The following is a 17589-nucleotide window of genomic DNA, read 5'->3' on the forward strand; positions in this document are numbered from 1 at the left end:
CCTTGATAGCAAGCAACGCTTCTACTCATATTTGGTAATCTGATTTTTACCTATCTTTATATTTCAAAACCACAAAAATAATTATTTTTGTGATTATTTTCCTAATTAAATAACATGTCCATTTCTAGGGCCTGAATTGGTATTCCAACATGGAAAATACTTTTCTGCTTTGGAAAAATCTGATTAAATTTAGAGATGATCGGAAGGACATATATTTTCCATACATAGGATTTTAAACCCCATTTTATATTATATTTATTGATTAAAACTATGAAAGATAATTCTGTCTGTTTTGACATTTTGAAATATTTCCAAAGGAAATATTCTCAATAAATTCCTAGAAATTTTTTGTGACATCCCTAACCCTTGTTTGGTGTCCACATAAAGTTTCACCTTGATCAAAGGTGGATAAGGACCCCAAATAACCCTAAAACCCTCTGTGTCCAGAATCAAGTTAGAGCAACTCTACGTAGCAATGTTTGTCCAATGATGCTAAATATTTGCACGAGTGCCTAATACCTCAAATGAGGGTTCCACACCAAAAATGGGATTTGTGGGACTTAGTTTGCCTACACTCCCTTAAGAAGCAACAGATCTAGTCATATTGGAGTGTTTTCAAGTTTACAAAGCTAAACTTGTCCTTTGGAGCTCAAATTTGGTGAAACTCCATGGTTTACAACCAAACCCAAACTTGTTAAGTTGCAGCACCAGTGGTGGGGTGTGACACCTTAAACCCATTGTCGAACACCTTCTGACAGATAGGAAAAAGCCACCTTAGCGACAGCTAAACCAAACTCCTTTGCTTCCAACTCTTAGATTAAGTGGCCAGCACCTATGTCCAACCCAGTCAACTGGCCCCTCACTGGTTCAAAGTGGAAAGGCCAAAAAACTCAATTTAGATCTCAGTTCATGACTGACAGCACCAGTATTTCTTGCCTCCCTTGATATCTGAAGCCCCCACAAGAACCAAACGGCTAGCCACACCCCCAGCCAGTGCCAGGACATGCTAGACACGTCCAAAGTGCCTCAGAGTGCACCAACATGTCGTGGCATGCCAAAACTGCGCTCTGGGCGCGCTACAGGGAGTCACCGAGGTGGGGGTGACGCCCTCGGGTAGTTCCAACCTCCCCCGAGATGTCCAACCTCTTCCCCGACAACCCTTCTACGTCAAGCAAGCCTCAGGGCCCCTCCTCTCCCGCGCGCACCAGAACCGGCCAAGGTTGCGTGGCCACGAATGCTCAACTCCCCTCTCTCTCTCCTTCTCTGCTGCAGATGGTTCGGGTGGTCCAAAACCACGTCCTGAGACCGTGGTTTCAACCCCAGCCTCTCTCTGCACCCCCATGCGTGCCATGGTGAGTCACCGGCGCTCCCAAATCTGCTCACCGTCGCGGGCCTATAAATAGCCACCCCTCGCTCCAGCACCCCTCAAATAGCTTCACCACGATCACTAGTACCTCCCTAGCCACCCCAGCAAACCAGCAGAGGCCCGGTAGTGCTTGAGATCGACCGAGACCCCTCCGCCTCGGAGCTCCGGTCGATCTCCGGCTACACAACGGCTCCTGCGCCCCTCGACCCACCAAACTAACCCCCTCGATCCCAGGAAGCTTTCCCCCAACACGCGTGAGCTTTTCCGTGTCTCAAACCACCCCCTCGACCACCTCACGAAACTCCTCCGCCACGGCCTCCTCGTCGCCAGCGAACCCCTGCCTCCCCGTCATAGTTGCAAAAATCAGCAGGTAGGCGACAGTAAGGCGAACTCATTCCTGTGTTCGTTGGGGGCATGAACACGTCAGCAACCTTGTTTCTCCTCCTCCTCTCTGGCCGGAGGTATGAGACGACCCCGACAGGTGTGCCCCACCTATCGGTGGCCCAGCCTCCTGCCCTGCGCTGGCCTCGGCCGCTGACCGCAGGGCGCCGCGCGTCAGGTTCAAACCTGACGGCGCGCGCTCTTGGGCAGGCTGTCGGTTGGCCATGGGCCAGCCCAGCTCTGGGCCAAGCCAGGCCGGGAGTTAGCCTGTTTTTCTTTTTATTTTAAACCCTGGTTTCTAAGATTTTTATAAAAACATTTTACCAGTGTAAAAATATAATTCCTCCGCTATTATTCTTCTAAAAATGTGTAGTATTCAATGATATGCTTAGATGAATTTTTCCAACAACTATTCTATTTTATATTAATAAAAAGGACTAAAATGGAATAGTGTTTCTTCTGTTTGGTTGTTTTCAAAAATATTCCTTCAAGGAAAACTAAGGCAAATATTTTTTAAATGATACCTTCGATTTACCAGTAATAGAGAACATTTTTAAAATAACTTTGTGGACTGTTTCTGTGTGAGCTATTTCTTATTTACTGTTTTATGGACGATAGAAATTCTGTGTGACGAGGGAATCGGAGCGGAAGACCTCGAAGACCCCGGATACTTAGCTGACCAAGGCAAGCAGCCCTTTGACCATGACTGAGCATATGTTACTTTGCATGCTAAAGTAGCAAGTATTCCCGTTGCATATGATCGTAAGTGCCGATAATCATTTGATATGATTTTACCGAAGGCTCCCCCGGATCACATGCATTGAGCTTGACTCTACCCCTTGAGGGTCATGCTACTACCATGTTGACAAGTAAAGATAGAAGTAGTATTATCATGAGCATGTTGTTGACATAAAGCAAGAGTTTGTGAAAACCCCATCGGGTGTCATTAATGCCGAAGGGTGATGATGAGTTAGGTGGTAACTTTCGGTGAAGTGATGCACCCAGTATTTGTGTGAGTATGGTTTCGGAAATGGGATTAGATTTATGATATGTCGATCGTCCCAACCTTACCAGTATGACCACGTTACCCCTTATGGGACGGGGCTATGTTAATTAGTCTGGTCGGTGCTAGCAAAGAGCCACATTACTAGTGGTACGAGTGATGTGTGGTCACTCTCGTGATGGAGTCATGCCGGGTAGGACTACTATGCCATTTTTATGAGTTCCAGTCACACCGTTGGTCCCCGCATGGTTGGTACTGTCCAGAGTTGGTGCTCGTGAGACGCACAACATGTGGGCTGGGTACCAATCGAGTGGACCTCTTTGTCTAGTATCGTGAGGGGAAAGTCATTGATCGGGTACTTACCTCGGGTATGTGATATACCGCGAGTCGTGGATGACATGAAAGTTTCCCGGATCTCGTGGGTTCGGCGTACTACCTCTGCGGAGTGTAAACTATTCGAATAGCCGTGTCCACGGTCAAGGACAGTTGGGTAATCTGCTTAAACTACGTCCGGTTATTTCCGCATAAACCAAGTGTGTGTGTGAGTGTGTGTGTGGTGATGAGAAAGGTGTTGTTATGAGAGCAATGATATGACCAAGTTCGATGACTTGGCATATAGGGTGAACCCGGATGGTTCTGCCCTCGGCAGATATATTGATATCTGTAACCTGTTCTTCAAGAGTAATTCTTTAACTTGATGCATATTCATGATCATTCCACCCATATGAGTTACACTAGAGATGCATGTTATTGTTATCCTTCACTTTCGTTGATTATATCATGGGCAGTTTGCGAGTACATTCAAAGTACTCGTTGGCTTGCCACTGGTTATGTTATTGACCATACATGGAAGGACCAGAGTTTGGAGATAAGTATGTCTTCGGAGACGCCCCTACGAACTAGGACGCTTCCGAGTTAGAATGCCTCTCAGTGTAGGCTTGATGGCATGGGCACCCGCTTAGCCCTCTGTTTTCCGCTATTAGTGTTTTCGTGTGATTTGGCCTTAGGCCCTGTCTTATGAACTTGACCCTTCGGTCACGTGTTGTAATAATCGGTACTTGGATGTAAGACTCGTTATTCAGTACCTGTGTTCGGTGAGCATTGATCTCTGGGATAATTGAGCACGGAGATTCTCGACTAGTAAGTTGGGGTCCCCACAAGTTTATACCTGCGCAGTTGGTGTACACTTGAGAATGCGCTAGAGCGCGCCAAAAGTTTCATCATGCTGGACAAAGGCGCGCTCTGGATAGCGCTACAGGACAAGCCAAGAGCTGACTTCGCGCCCTGCCCATATCCTGGCCGCCTCGAGGTCTTCCCCTTGCGCGAGTCGATGCACCTTGGCATTGACAACACGCTGGTCTTCCAGTGCCTTCCGTTCTGTCCCTCCAAGAGCTCCTCACACGCGCGCCCGACACTACCCCTCTCGGCCAACCACGAGCCTCGCATGCGCTCGCACCCCCGCTCCCCTTCTTGCCTCCCCTAGTCGTGGACCATGCCCAGCAGTGCCCCAGTCTTGCCCCAGTGGCCTCCGGTGTTGGCTATGTCCTCTCCGACACACTTGAGCATGATGCACCATGGTAGGGCTATATAAGCCACTCCCTGAGCTCTCTCTCCCCTCGGGTCTCTCTCTCACTCACCCAATCGAGCCCCCGCACCACCCTATCTCCCCCTCTAAGCCCCGGGTTTGATATCGACTTGAGCGCCGCCGTGTTCGGACCGTCCTTGATCTGTAGGTACAGCCTCCCTCTGGTCTTCCTTTTCCTCTCGCTGGACTCCCCTCACTCCTAAGATGCGATTCCCCCTCCTCCTCGCTCGATTTGCAGCTCCAAGCGGCCCGTGTGATCACCTCCCGAAGCACCTCTATCGCGGGATCTCATCGCCGACGAACCAGGTATCCTATCCAACCAACTCCGCCCCTCCTCAACTATGACGACACCCTGATCCCATTCCAGCCACCAATGCACCTCGCCGTGGCCTGGAAAGCAAGCGGTGAGCTTGCCACCTCCTTTGTCCCCAGGTGGGAGATGACTCGAGGGATCTGCTTAGTCTCGCTGATGCGTTGGTTTCCCTCCAAACATAAAGGGTGACGTAGCACATTGACGACAAGTATTTCCCTCAGTTAAAAACCAAGGTACCAATCTAGTAGAAATATCCACAAGACTATGTAAGCAACACCTGCACAAAAATAACAAATCCTCGCAACCCAATGTGTGTAGGGATTGTGAATCCGTTGTGGGTAAAGTAAGGATAGATTGATAGATGCAAATAATAGTGACAGAAAATAGAACGAAGATCTGAATCAAAAGAGCAAATAAAGTAGAAATGCAAATAGCAAAGTAGAGATTGCAAATAGATGATGTGAAGTAGACGCGAGGGCCGTACGTTTCACTTGTGGCCTCTCTCGAGAAATAGCAAACGATGGGTAGACAATTTACTGTTGGGCAATTGATAGAAGAGCAAATAATTATGACGATATTCAAGACGATGATCATGTATATAGGCATCACGTCCAAGATAAGTAGACAAACTTCTGCTTGCATCTACTTCTGTTACTCCACACATCGACCGCTATCCAACATGCATCTAGTGTATTGGCTTCAAGGGGAAATGGAGTAATGCCTTAAGAACAATGACGTGATGTAGACAAGATCTATTCCTGTAGGAATAGACCCCATCATTTAATCCTGGATAGCAATGATACATGCATGTCATGTCTCTTTCTATCACTCAGATTGAGCACCGCAAGAACGAACCCATCACAAAGCACCTCTTCCCATTGCAAGATAAAAGATCAAGTTAGCCACATAAAAACCAAATATCAAAGAACAAATATGAGTCTATAATAATCAAGCATGAGTATGTTTTCATAGCTCTGGACATAAACTCACAATTCATCGGATCCCAACAAACACACCGCAAAAGAAAGAGTTACACCATATGGATCTCAAAGAGACCATTGCATTGAGAAAAAAATGAGAGAGAAATCCATCTAGCTACTTCCTACAGACTCGTAGGTATGATATGAACTACTCACACATCTCGGAGGAGCACCAATGAGGATAGTGAACCCCTCCGTGATCGCTTACCTCTCTTTAACGGGCTCTAGATTGGATTTCGTGGTTGTGGAACTTGCGGCGACTGAAATGATTTTTCGTCGACTCCTCTAGGGTTTTCTAAATATTGGGGTATTTGTAGAGGTCACATGTGGTCGAGGAGGTGCCTGAGTGCCCCACTAGACACTCATGCGCCCTAATGTCTAGTGGCCCCCGTGGGCCTCGTCTGCTGCTCATTCTTGGCTCCCAAGTTTCCTTCTTGTCCAAAAAATCTCCATAAAGTTTCGTGGAAATTGGATCTCATCTGATATGGATTTTTTGTGAAGGAAAAAACAACAAAAAATAGCAACTCGCACTAGGCACTGTGTCTATAGGTTAGTCCCAAAAAATTATATAAAGTTGCTATAAAATGATTATAAAACATCCAAGAATGACAATATAACAACATGGAACAATAAAAAATTATAGATATGTTGGAGACGTATCAGCATCCCAAAGCTTAATTCATGTTCGTCCTTGAGTAGGTAAATGTTAAAAACATAATTTTTGATGTGGAATGCTGGCTCACATGTTCATCATATTATTTTTCTTTCAGCATGGACATATGGACTTATAGATGATGTAAAGAAATAGTCTATAATTTGACATGAAAAATTCAATACTCAAGCATATCCAAAGGCAACCAAGTCTTTCCAAATATTAATGCTAAAGAACGTTATCCCTATCCCATCATGCTGTATCATGGATCCATTCATGCAAAACACTCAAATGTTAACTACATCCAATGCTCAAGTATGATAATGTTGTTTCTTAGTTGGTGCTTTATAAGAGAAGATGGAGACTCAAATTCAAAAAATGCATAAAGTAAATAGATAGATCCTTCGCAGAGGGAAGCAGGGATTTGTAGAGGTGTCAGAGCTCAAAGTGGAAAACATGGAGATAATTTTTCTAGGTGGTATGATTTTCCTGTCAACGAGAACGCCTAAAAGTTTCCAGTATCCTCCATGCTAAACAAATTATAGGCGGTTCCCAAACTAAAAATAAAGTTTGTTACTTTTTCCACCATTCTCTCACATTCCACGGCTAGCCATATCCCCGGGTAACATCCACACCAGCACTTCCCAATGAACTTATTATTTAACAACATAAGATAATTATTTGTTTTGCATTTTGGGACTGGTCATCCCTATTACCGCCATACTCTTGTGCAACAATATGTGAATAAACACTCATCTTGAGAATAACCAATTTAACATGGAGGATACCAGCTACCGCTCGACGCGTCATGAGCGATACGGGCAAACAAAACAGAAATTTAATTTCAACATTAGAGTTGGCACTTGCAAATTTACTTGGAACGACGTTGAAATACCGCATATAGGTAGGTATGGTGGACTCATTGGGCACAACTTTGGGTTTAGGATTTGGATCCACCAGCAGTATTCCTGCTTAGTACAAGTGAAGGCTAGCAAATAGATTGAGAAGTGCCCAACCAAGGAACAAAAATCATCATAAGTGAACATTAAACATAACTAACACCGAATAATGCAACACAAGTAGGATGTAATTTCATAGAAAAATTATTGACTTCATGTTCATGCATAGGGAAACACAAACCTTAACACCAGTATTCTTACTAGAGCATAATTACTCATCAACATAACTCACATATTACTATCTTCATATCGCAAAACTATTGCAAAGTATCAAGCTTAATATCCAATGATCTTCATGAAAGTTTTTATTATATATCTCATGGACATCCATCACTTTGGGACTAATTTTCACTTAAAGCAAATTGCCAATGCAAATAACAATTTCTCAAAAAAATATAAGTGAAGAACATGTCGGATTTCAGGCTCCGCAAAACCCTAAGGATTCGAACACAGGGGCGTGTAGGGCGATCTCTGTCGGCTCGACTTTAAATAGCCCGCTACACGATGGATATGTCGTAGAACTCAGTCGATGGTGAGGGGAACACAGAACACAACAGTTTTACCCAGGTTCGGCCCGCTACGAAGCATAAAACCCTACTCCTGCTTTTGGTGGATTGCCTCTCACAAAGGTTGGTGGATGAACTAGTACAGTTCTCTCGAGCCTCTCAAGATCCCATCCCTTTGCCAAGTATCCTACCCTCTCTATTTATAGTGAAGGCTCGGGTCCTCTTCCCTCATTGTAGGCGGGAAGGGATCCCACAACGGCCAGTTTCGGTGATGGACAAGGGAACTTACTTCCCCTGTCAAAAGTGGTCTTCCCCTACAAAGAAGTTGCCAGCGCCGCAGAGGTGGGCGCAGGGATGACGCTCGTCCTGCCAGCGGGCGGCCGTCGTCTTGTTTGACCGGAAGGGAAACCTTTGGGAGATGCCTTTGGGGCCGTGATACGATCCTTCCTCTTTTGCACTAAAGGGGCATCTGCCCCGTCCTGCCATTTGCTGCTCGCCTGTCCTTCCATGGCATCACCCTTGACTCCTCAGGCCTGGTCTTGCCTTGAAATATCCACCTCTCCAGAGGCGTCCTGAGGAGGCCCCCCGCGGGTCTTGATGTCACCCTTTTTCGCGAGGCTTGGCCCCTCGCGAGGGCCTTGTTCATGGTGGTGTTGTTCCTTGCCGATCTTGCGTTGATGAAGTGGGCTAGCCCTAGGCCGCAGGCAGGCAGGTCCGGGTACCCCCATTCCCATAACGTCGATGGCAGCCCCTGGGCCCAAGGTGTGCTAGGTTGGCTTCCTGGTGAAGCCTTGAAGACGACCCCAAACGTCACGGGCCTCATTTGCCTACGAGTCAGGCAACCCACGTGTCTCGAAGCTGCGCGGCGACGCTCTCGCTCCTCAAGGAGCCTGGGTGGTGCCAGGCCACGACGATGCGGTTTTCAAGAGTCACGCAGCCATCATGTTTCTCATTGAATGTGACCACACTCAACGGCCCTCACGGATGTGACCGATTGGTGGACACGTGGGCAGCAGCGCTTCTGTCGGCCCACCTCGCGGCCCTTGCGTGGCGTGCGACGCCCACGCTCCTGCGACGGTTGGTGGCCAGGGCTCGCCTATAAATTTTCCTAGCCCACTTCGAGGGGGGGGGGCACTTCAACCTCGAGCTACTTCTCTGCTTCAGCTGTCCGCCGCAAGAAAACCTCTGCTCCCCATCTACCTTCGTCTTCATGGCGTCCCCCGGAGATGGTTCTGGCCGGGGAAGCGTGCGGCACCTGCTGCGCCTTCGTCCGCCCCCGAGGGCAGCGGCGGAGGGCCCTCAAGACCCTGCGCGTCCGCCACCGCTGGGTTATGGCTGCTGAGTAACCCCTTCATTGCGTCTCTTTGCTTGTTGCTTCATCTGTTGTCCCGCGGTTGATCTTCCGTCTTCTTCAGCACGCCCTCCTCCAAGAAGAAAACATTTGAAGGGCTTCAGGAGGAGGCGGAGGGGCTGTAGGCCCGGCTCACAGATGCCGAAGCTGCCCTCCGGTCCGCCCGTGGGGCGAGGAGGAGGCTGTGGCGGAGATGGCGTTGCTGCGGAAGCAGGTCCAGGAGGCGACCGACACCGTCCTGACTACCAATGGCGAGTTGTCGAATGCCTGAACGATGGCACACCAGCGCGCCAGGTAGTTCGCCGGCATTGCTAGCCGGGCGGTTGATGCAACGCGCCGATTTGTGGGAGAGGCCCAGCGCTGCCCAACGTGATGAGCGACGAGGGCTACCTAACCTTCTTCAAGAGGGTGGTGGAGAGGCTAGAGACTAGCGTCTCTCGCGTGGAGGAGGACAATGTTGCTGACGCACGCGAGCTTCTGGGCCTTGCCTTGACACTTGTCTTCTCCAACCTGCGTCGCCTTGCTCCGGAGCTCGATCTTCGGCCCGTCGTCGACCCGACGCCTGCCGAGTACCATCGTCTCCCCTGGGGTGAATTTCTCCCTCACGTGGCCCCTCTGGTGGAGCAGTGCACCCGGGTGCCCATCTTCAGTGAGGAGGAGGACTCCGACACCGAACCCGTGGTCATCAAGGGCGCCGCCGGCAGTTCCTCCTCCTAGGCGTCCCCCATCTTCTACTTACCTGTTCCTGTGATGTCAAAAAGGCCCTGCCCTGTCGATCGTTGAACCTTTACCATTATTACCTTGGTTGCTCTCCTCTTTTATTTTGCTCGTGAGGTGATGGCTTGCATGTTGGTGGTCGTCGTAGCCGGGCTGCAAAGCTTAGGGCCCATTGTTGCACCTGTCGTGGCTTGGGACAACGAGGGAAGCACGGTCTTCTGGAAGTTTTGCCCTCCCGAGGCACCTCTCGTGCCGCCGCATGCTTGGGTGTTGGACTCGCTTCCTGCGATCGTCAAATCCTTAGGCCCTGCATTCCTTTGTTAGTGCACATGTTTTTAATTCACCGTTAGTTTGTCGTAAAGTGAGAGGGGTATCGGTTAGGGCCTGTGAGGCACTTAGCTCATGGGTTTGTGTCAGTCCCTTGTGTAATTCCTCCGATGCAGTTCCTGTATCATAAGCAGGACGCGGTGAAGACCCTTTCAGCACTCTATGTCTTCTGGTCCCGGTCCCGCACATTTCCCTGCTGCCTTGAGGTTCAACCCATTACCAAGGCTGCTCCTTACGGGGCAAAGCCTCGGCACCCTGGGAGCCGAGTGGCTTTGTGCCGAGTAAGGCTCCTGAGGCGCGCCGCTTAGGAGCCACTTTTACACTCAAGCCGCTCTGAGTCGTCAGGCCCCAGCCTTAACGGCAGGTAAGGCTCCTGAGGTGCACCCAGGAACCCCTTTTTCTGGCGCCCGAGCGATTCTGCACTTCGTTCCTTAAGTCATCGCCCCAGGGGGGCCTGAGGCCTCCCGAGACTCTTTGTAGTGGTATCAAGATTCGGTCCGGACCCCTGAGGGGGGTTGACCACTGAAAAACATTGCCCCTGAGGTGGCAAGTCCTGCATTCATGCTCCTTGACTCCTAGGGGTGGTGCGGAGCGGTTGTCTCCAAACATGTCCTCCGAACGAGAGGTTTCAAAGCAAGTGAAATAAGAAACACCAGAGAAAGTTTTCCCCCTTTAATTTTTCAAATGTGGGGCATTGAGACTGGAAAAACGAAGTTTTGAAATCGGCGAGTTCAAACTCAGCACAAGATAGTTCAAATCCAAGAAAAAGCAAGCAAGCGCCGCATGCGGCATTTATGGTGGCATAGTCATTGGCGGACTATATGGGTTTCCTTGCTAGCTGTGAGCATGCTCATTAGCGGACCATGCTGATTGCCTTTGTCTTTTACCCAGCGCAGAGCTCAGGTCTTCCACTAGGCATGGGGTGAACCCCTTCCACGTCCTCAGGGGGCCCTGGGCGTATATAGCCTTGGCTCGTTATAACGTGAGAGTGTCACGGTGGGGGTGTAAATGGGAGGTCGCGATGACGCTTTGGCCTCGCGAGTGTCCCTACCCCCGAGGCATTGGGGCCTGAGCTTCTAGAGTCATTGGTGGACTGTGTTGTACCCGGTGCAGAGCATAGGTCTTCCACTAGGCGTGGGGTGGACCCCTTCCGCATCCTCGGGGGCCCTGGGCATATACAACCTCGGCTCGTTATTACGTGACAGTGTCACGGGATGAAGTAGGTTCCGGTAGGATTGAAGGATGATGCAGATGTGCGACGGGTTGATGCAGGTCTTGCATTGTAACACCCAAGATTTTTAAATTTGGATTCCCTTGATTTCCTTGGATTTTTGAACTTTTGGCTTTGACAAAAACTTTAAGCTCACACACAACTCCTTGAGAAAACCTTTGGAGCCTTCCTTGCTTCACAAACCTAGCTTAAAAATATATTCTTTTAGCCTCTTCTCAATATGAATTGGTTTGAAAGAATATTCTTCTCTTGCAAACTTTGAAATTTATTTCATAGACCTTCATTACATTTATTTTAAAAAGGTTTACTCTTCCCCGTTCTGATTTAAATCTTTTTACGCCTCTCCGACCCCTAAGGTTTCATTTCTAATTGTGTTACAAAACATTAGAAGGGTTGGATCACCCTTCATATTTTATTTTGATGAAAAGGGATTTTCTGAAATCAATTTGAATCCCTGCCATTTTACAAAGGAACTCAGTGATCCCTTTGGAGTCTGGATCCCAAACTCTTGTAGTTTGTAGCCCATAGTGTTTTCACCCATTTGCACCAAAAAAATTGGGTCCAGAAGTTTGAAATTTCCAAATTTATTTTGACTGAAGTTTGACCACAGATTCTTGTTTTCATTTCAATCCTGCCTTAAACTCCTCCAAAAATTATGAAAAATTCCACAATGTCTCTGCATCCAATGAGAACCCTCCCCAAAAATATTCAACTCAAGATTCTTCCTGCACATGCCGTTTATATTTCATCGAACACCCTGCCTTCACTTCTGAAACTGTTCTTGTCTGAATATATTTTCAGACAGATGCATTTCAGTGCAACAGCTCCTGCCTTCATCAATCTCACAAGTAGCAGCGCCTGAGCCGTCGATCCTGTGCACGAGCCTATGCCTTGCGCCGCAAAGAGCTTGGACGCTTCCCCGCGTTGGTGGTGAGCTGGCCGAGCCGGCCAAGCTCTGGCAGTAGCCACTGCAGGTATTGCCACCACCACAACGCCTCTTCTCATGCAGCCTCGCGCCGCCTGACACTGCCCAACATTCCTGCCCCCTCCACGTGTCCTCCATCGCCAGTCCACGCCGCGAAAGCCGCCGCCACGCCCCGGACTGCATAGAGCGCGCACTCTGCCGCCATAGTGCACAGCGAGTCCCGCGTCGTCGCCATGCTTTCTTCGTCGAAGACCGGCCCGCCTCACGTCAAAAATTAGTCCCCCGTGGTGGTTAGGTACGAACCGAACCACCTAATCGCATGACCGAGCCCCTGCTACACCGGAATTTCTCGTCGGAGTAAATGTCGTAGCTCCTCCGCTCGGCTTCTATAAATGGAGCCCTCCTCCAAGCTTCTGAGATCATCCCCTACCTCTCCACTCTCCTTCTCCACCCCGAAGCACTTCCCGAACCAGAGAGGGTCCTCGAAGCGGCCTTCTTCCCAACTCCGGCCGCCCCGATCCGCTTCGCGATCCGGCCACTCCCGAGCTAGGTAGGCGGTGGAAGGACCCTATGTGGACTCCATTCCCATCCTGGTGTTCATCCCCTCCTAACCCCTCACCCAATCGAACGCAGGAGGTTCTCTATCGAAGGAATCGAAATTGACCGGAGCTGCCGTCCGTCGGAGTCCAGCTGCCGTCGACGTGAAGCCTCCTGCTAGTCCAAAGCTTCATCTATCAGCCGGGCGGGTCGTAGGTGAGTGCAGCCGTACCCTCAGCAAGCCCCCTCCTCCTTCCTATCATTCCGGGCGACCACCGTGAGCTTCTAGCGCCGGTGAGTCTTCGAAGCTAACCGGGGGACCACCCTTGTCAATGTCTCCCCCTTCCTTGAAATGTTTTCGAAGAAAGCGTATGGTTCCAGAAAACGTTTTCCTTTCAGGGAAATGCCTTCTCATTCAGGCGCTTTGATTTATCACAAGCTAGCCTATGACTCTATTTCTTTATATTCCAGATTAGTCCCTCAAACTGTTTTGGCGATAACTTTTGATCCACAACTGAGCTTTCAGTGATTCTTTTTGCAAAATAATCCTTATAATGCCTAGTTTATTTTCAGATTTTCCTAATTTTTTTTGGAATCAGTAGATAGGCAGTACCACTTACGATGTTGTTTAGTATTTATCGTAGATTCCGATGAAGGAAACGCCGACGTTATTTCACCAAGCTTGATCCCGACTACGTGAAACCAGACAAGCATGTTTGAACTTTTGATGTGATTGTTTACTCACTAACAAGTATTTAATATTCATCCATTTGCATTACTCATACATGTTGCATATATAATAAACAATGATGAAACATGACAAAGGCAAGTGATGGTCATGAGAGGTCACGGATAACTTAGTCATGCGGAACATGATAAGTTATGGCCTGGTCATGACAAGAGCATAATGGTATGGTAAGAAATCGGTGACTCCAGTATCGACCTAGATAGAGTCTTGTCCGTGTCTTACTTCTATATCGTGCTACCTATTATCAATCACACACCAAGTAGAGGGCCCGATATGAAGGTATCCATGGCCCTGGACGAAATCCAGTCATCTGGTTAGAGGGCACGGATGTTTCCGGTCTGTGACCGGAAGGGAGGGCACTCCCCGTGTGGGCGCGGTATAAATTTTTGATCCCATGCTAGTCGATGTCGGAGCCTCCCCATCTTATGGTTTTGCCTTGGCAGCGTAGTCCGGGTGAAGCCGGGCTTCGCGGAGGTAAAATGGGTGTGTGTTGGTTCTGAGTGTCTTCTTCTAAAATACCGTACGCGGGATTAGTCTTGTTGACTATCGAAACCCGTGAGCTATGGGTAAAGAGTACACCCTCTGTAGAGTCAAAACTATTCGAGCAGCCATGTCCACGGTCAAGGACGTTGTTTGCCGAGTCAAGTGTCGGTCCTAGATTTGGTCCTTGGAGTATAAGTGGTGGTATTAATAATGGTTGTGGAAAAATCAAATGATGTTGTGGAACATGATCAAATATATTTATTGGTTCAAGTATTATCCTGAAGGTTGGTTGTACCACCCGGATACTTCTTATTTATTTATTATGCCCTTTCTGTGGTGTCGCCGAGACGCCCGACTGCGGCCTGTTATTTATTTAGAATACCCTTTCTATGGTGTCGCCAAGACGCCCGACTACGACCCGTTATTTATTTATTATGCCCTTTCTGCGGTGTCGCCAAGATCCCCGACTGTGGCCTGTTATTTATTTTACGCCCCTACTATGGTGTCGCTAAGACGCCCGTTTGTGGCTTGGTATGCTTTTTTTATTTTTGGCCCTGTATGTGGTGTCGCTAAGATCCCCGACGGTGGTTACTAACTCTTGTTAACCTTTCGAGGCGTCCCTCCAGACACCCGATCGGTGCATTTTTACTTTTCGGTTAGGATATCTCGGGAGGACTACCGCCTTATTTATCCACCAACTTAATTTATTTTTAAATGCTTACATTTGATATCAAATCTGAACCCTGCATATTAATAATCAACTTTATGCACCTCATCTTTTGTGCAAACTGTTTGCGAGTACTTTTCGAAGTACTCACTCGCTTGTTGATGTGGCCAAATATGGATGAAGGAGAGCTCATGGATGAAGAGTTCGATAGTGAGTCCGATGTCTAGAGGAGTCCCAGTTAGTCTTGCGATACTGGAGTATGCCGCTGTATTATGTCACTACTTCTGCCACCTCAAATAAATCGCCGAGCCTCACTTTGACGCTTGGCGCGTAGTAGTACTTGTCATGTCACATTACTCTGATGTGACGTACCCGTTTTATTGTGAGTAGTAGAGTTTCCCTATTCCGCTGTAACATATCCGTCTGCATGAGACGTGAACATGTTGTAATAAATTGTAGAGCAACGTCTGCTCTACCTGTTTAATATTAAGTACTATTGGTTTTCTATATAAAGATGAGTTTGTCAGTGAGAAATATTTCTCTTCACTTGAGATGCACAAGGCTGATTTCCAATTAATTAATTTATTTGGAAACTGGTCGTGACATGCGTGCTCCTTCCTGGGAGGCCAATTGAGAGATTTTTATGACTCAATGTTGATCGGTCCCAGTCCCGCACATTTTAGCACTGCCGTTGCGTGGTACCGAGTGAACGGATGTAGCTACGGGGTCGGGCCCTGCTTCCCCTAACAGCAACTTGATCCAAGGACACTGTTGATGGGGGAAGGTGGCCTTGTGACCTGTAAGGTCTCTGAGGCGCGATGCTCAGGAGCCCCCTCTAACGTTCAAGTGGCTCTACGTCACTAGGATCCAGTCCCGCAAATTTCCCGACCGCCGTTGCATGGGACCAAGTGAACGGATGTAGCCACGGGGTCAGGCCCTGCCTCCCCCGACAACGACCGGATCACCAAGGACGCTGTTACGGGCGGTAGGTGGCCTTATGACCGGTAAGGGCCCTGAAGCGCCATGCTCTAGAGCCCCCTTTTGACGTTCAAGTGACTCTGCGTCGCCAGGACCCGGTCCCGCCCATTTCCTGACTGCCGCTGCTTGCGACCGAATGAACGATCTCAGCTACGAGGTCAGGCCCTGCCACCCCTGATAATGACCGGATCACCGAGGACGATATCAAGGGCGGCAGGTGGCCTTATGAATGGTAAGACCCCTGGAGCGCCATGCTATGGAGCCCACGTGGATGCTCAAGTGACTCTAATTTTATCCTGGCGATTGTGGTCCTGAGGAGCCGTGGAGCTCCCCAATCCCCGCGTCGGGGCGATGCGTAGCGGCCGGTGCCCCCGAGCGAGGAAGGTGGATCGCCGAAGGATGCAAGCAAGGCAGTATCTCATATCGCCAAGTGGGTGCTACGGAAATTGTAACAGATACAACTTACAGAAGTATGCCCCGAGTAGTTGAAGTTCCTGCGGTCAGCAGACACTCCTTAAGGCAGTAAGTCCAAAAAATTACCTCGCTGAATAGTTGAAGCCCCCTTGTGCCCAAGGAGCACCTCGCGAGGCCAGGCCCCCGACGCCCACGCCTGCATCGTGGTCGTCGCGGATGATCCATGCCTCTTGCGTCTCGTTGCGGCGTTCGACTTGTCCTCTTGAGGCCCGTGGGTTTGGCCTTGCGTATACTTTCCGCGAGGAAGGCGGCTAGCGCCGCGCCCCGCGGCTTGAGCGAGCCTCCCTGCCCACGCCTCTTGGGCCCGACTCCAGGATGAGCCCCCAAACGTTCCTCACTCCTAGGGAGGATAGGTGCCCTGGGGGACGCCCGAAGCTCGTAATCGTCGGGAGGGTCAGGTAGTGCCGCATATTCCGACACGTACGGCTCCATGTAGTCGCTCGACCGTCCCCCGTGGCCGTCAGCAGTGCGACAGTGGCGGTCCCTCTCGGCTGCGGAGGGGGAACCCCCCGGCCATGCTGCTCATAGATCTTCCTGCGATAAGCTTCCATGCGAAGTCAGTTGTTCCGGTTGCTGCCGTTGGCTGGTCCCGGCGCCGCCCGGTGCTGGCTCCCTCCTTTGTGTCATGCCATGTCTCCGCTGTCGTAGTTCGTCCACACCATCACCTCCGCCCTCTACTGGCTGCGCCGGAGGGAGCGCTCCTATCGAGCCGCCCCAGGCTGTCGAGGGCCGACCTGGCCTTGGTGATGCGCGCTAGCGTGTGCGTCAGTCGCCCCGCCGTTCTCCTCGCGTCCCTGGTGGTTGTTGGCGTGGTGTGCCTAGAGGCCGATCGCCGGGGTCTGGAGAAGGCGGAGGGCAGCACAAAGCGCGTCTCTCTCGGACCCACCCAGAGCGGGTAGGGCCCCGAAGCTTGCAGGCCTGGGGACCGCACATAGTGCGAACCCCCGACGTCCGACACCTATGGCCTTGAGGATGCACCGGGCTGGATGGTCTTCTAGGAGATGGCGATAAGCTCCATGATGTGGTCCGCCCATGCGTTGAAGCCCCCTTGTGCCGGCCGTTGGCAGAGCATCTCTCTTGCCATCCGCAACGCGTCTTGTACGCTGAGGTCTGCCAAGTTGATGCGGCGCACTGCGGGTGCCTGGGCCGCCGCCCAGCCACCTTGCGCCTGGGTGGCACGGGTGGACGTCATGATGGAGGTGATATTGACGGCCTGGTATGAGCCACCTAGTCCCACGACACCGGCATCCGAGCTTCTAGCCGTTGTGAAGTGGCTGTCAGAGACCAGCTCGACGAGGCTCGGAGAAGATGGTTGCTCGCCGGCCATCGGTAGAGTATCCTGGGAAGGAGGAAGCTAGGAGAAGGCCTTCAGGCGCCACTACCTGGCATGCCAAATGTCGGATTTC

The sequence above is a fragment of the Hordeum vulgare genome, chromosome 4H (genome assembly GCF_904849725.1).
Source record: "Hordeum vulgare subsp. vulgare chromosome 4H, MorexV3_pseudomolecules_assembly, whole genome shotgun sequence".
Lineage (NCBI taxonomy): Eukaryota > Viridiplantae > Streptophyta > Magnoliopsida > Poales > Poaceae > Hordeum > Hordeum vulgare.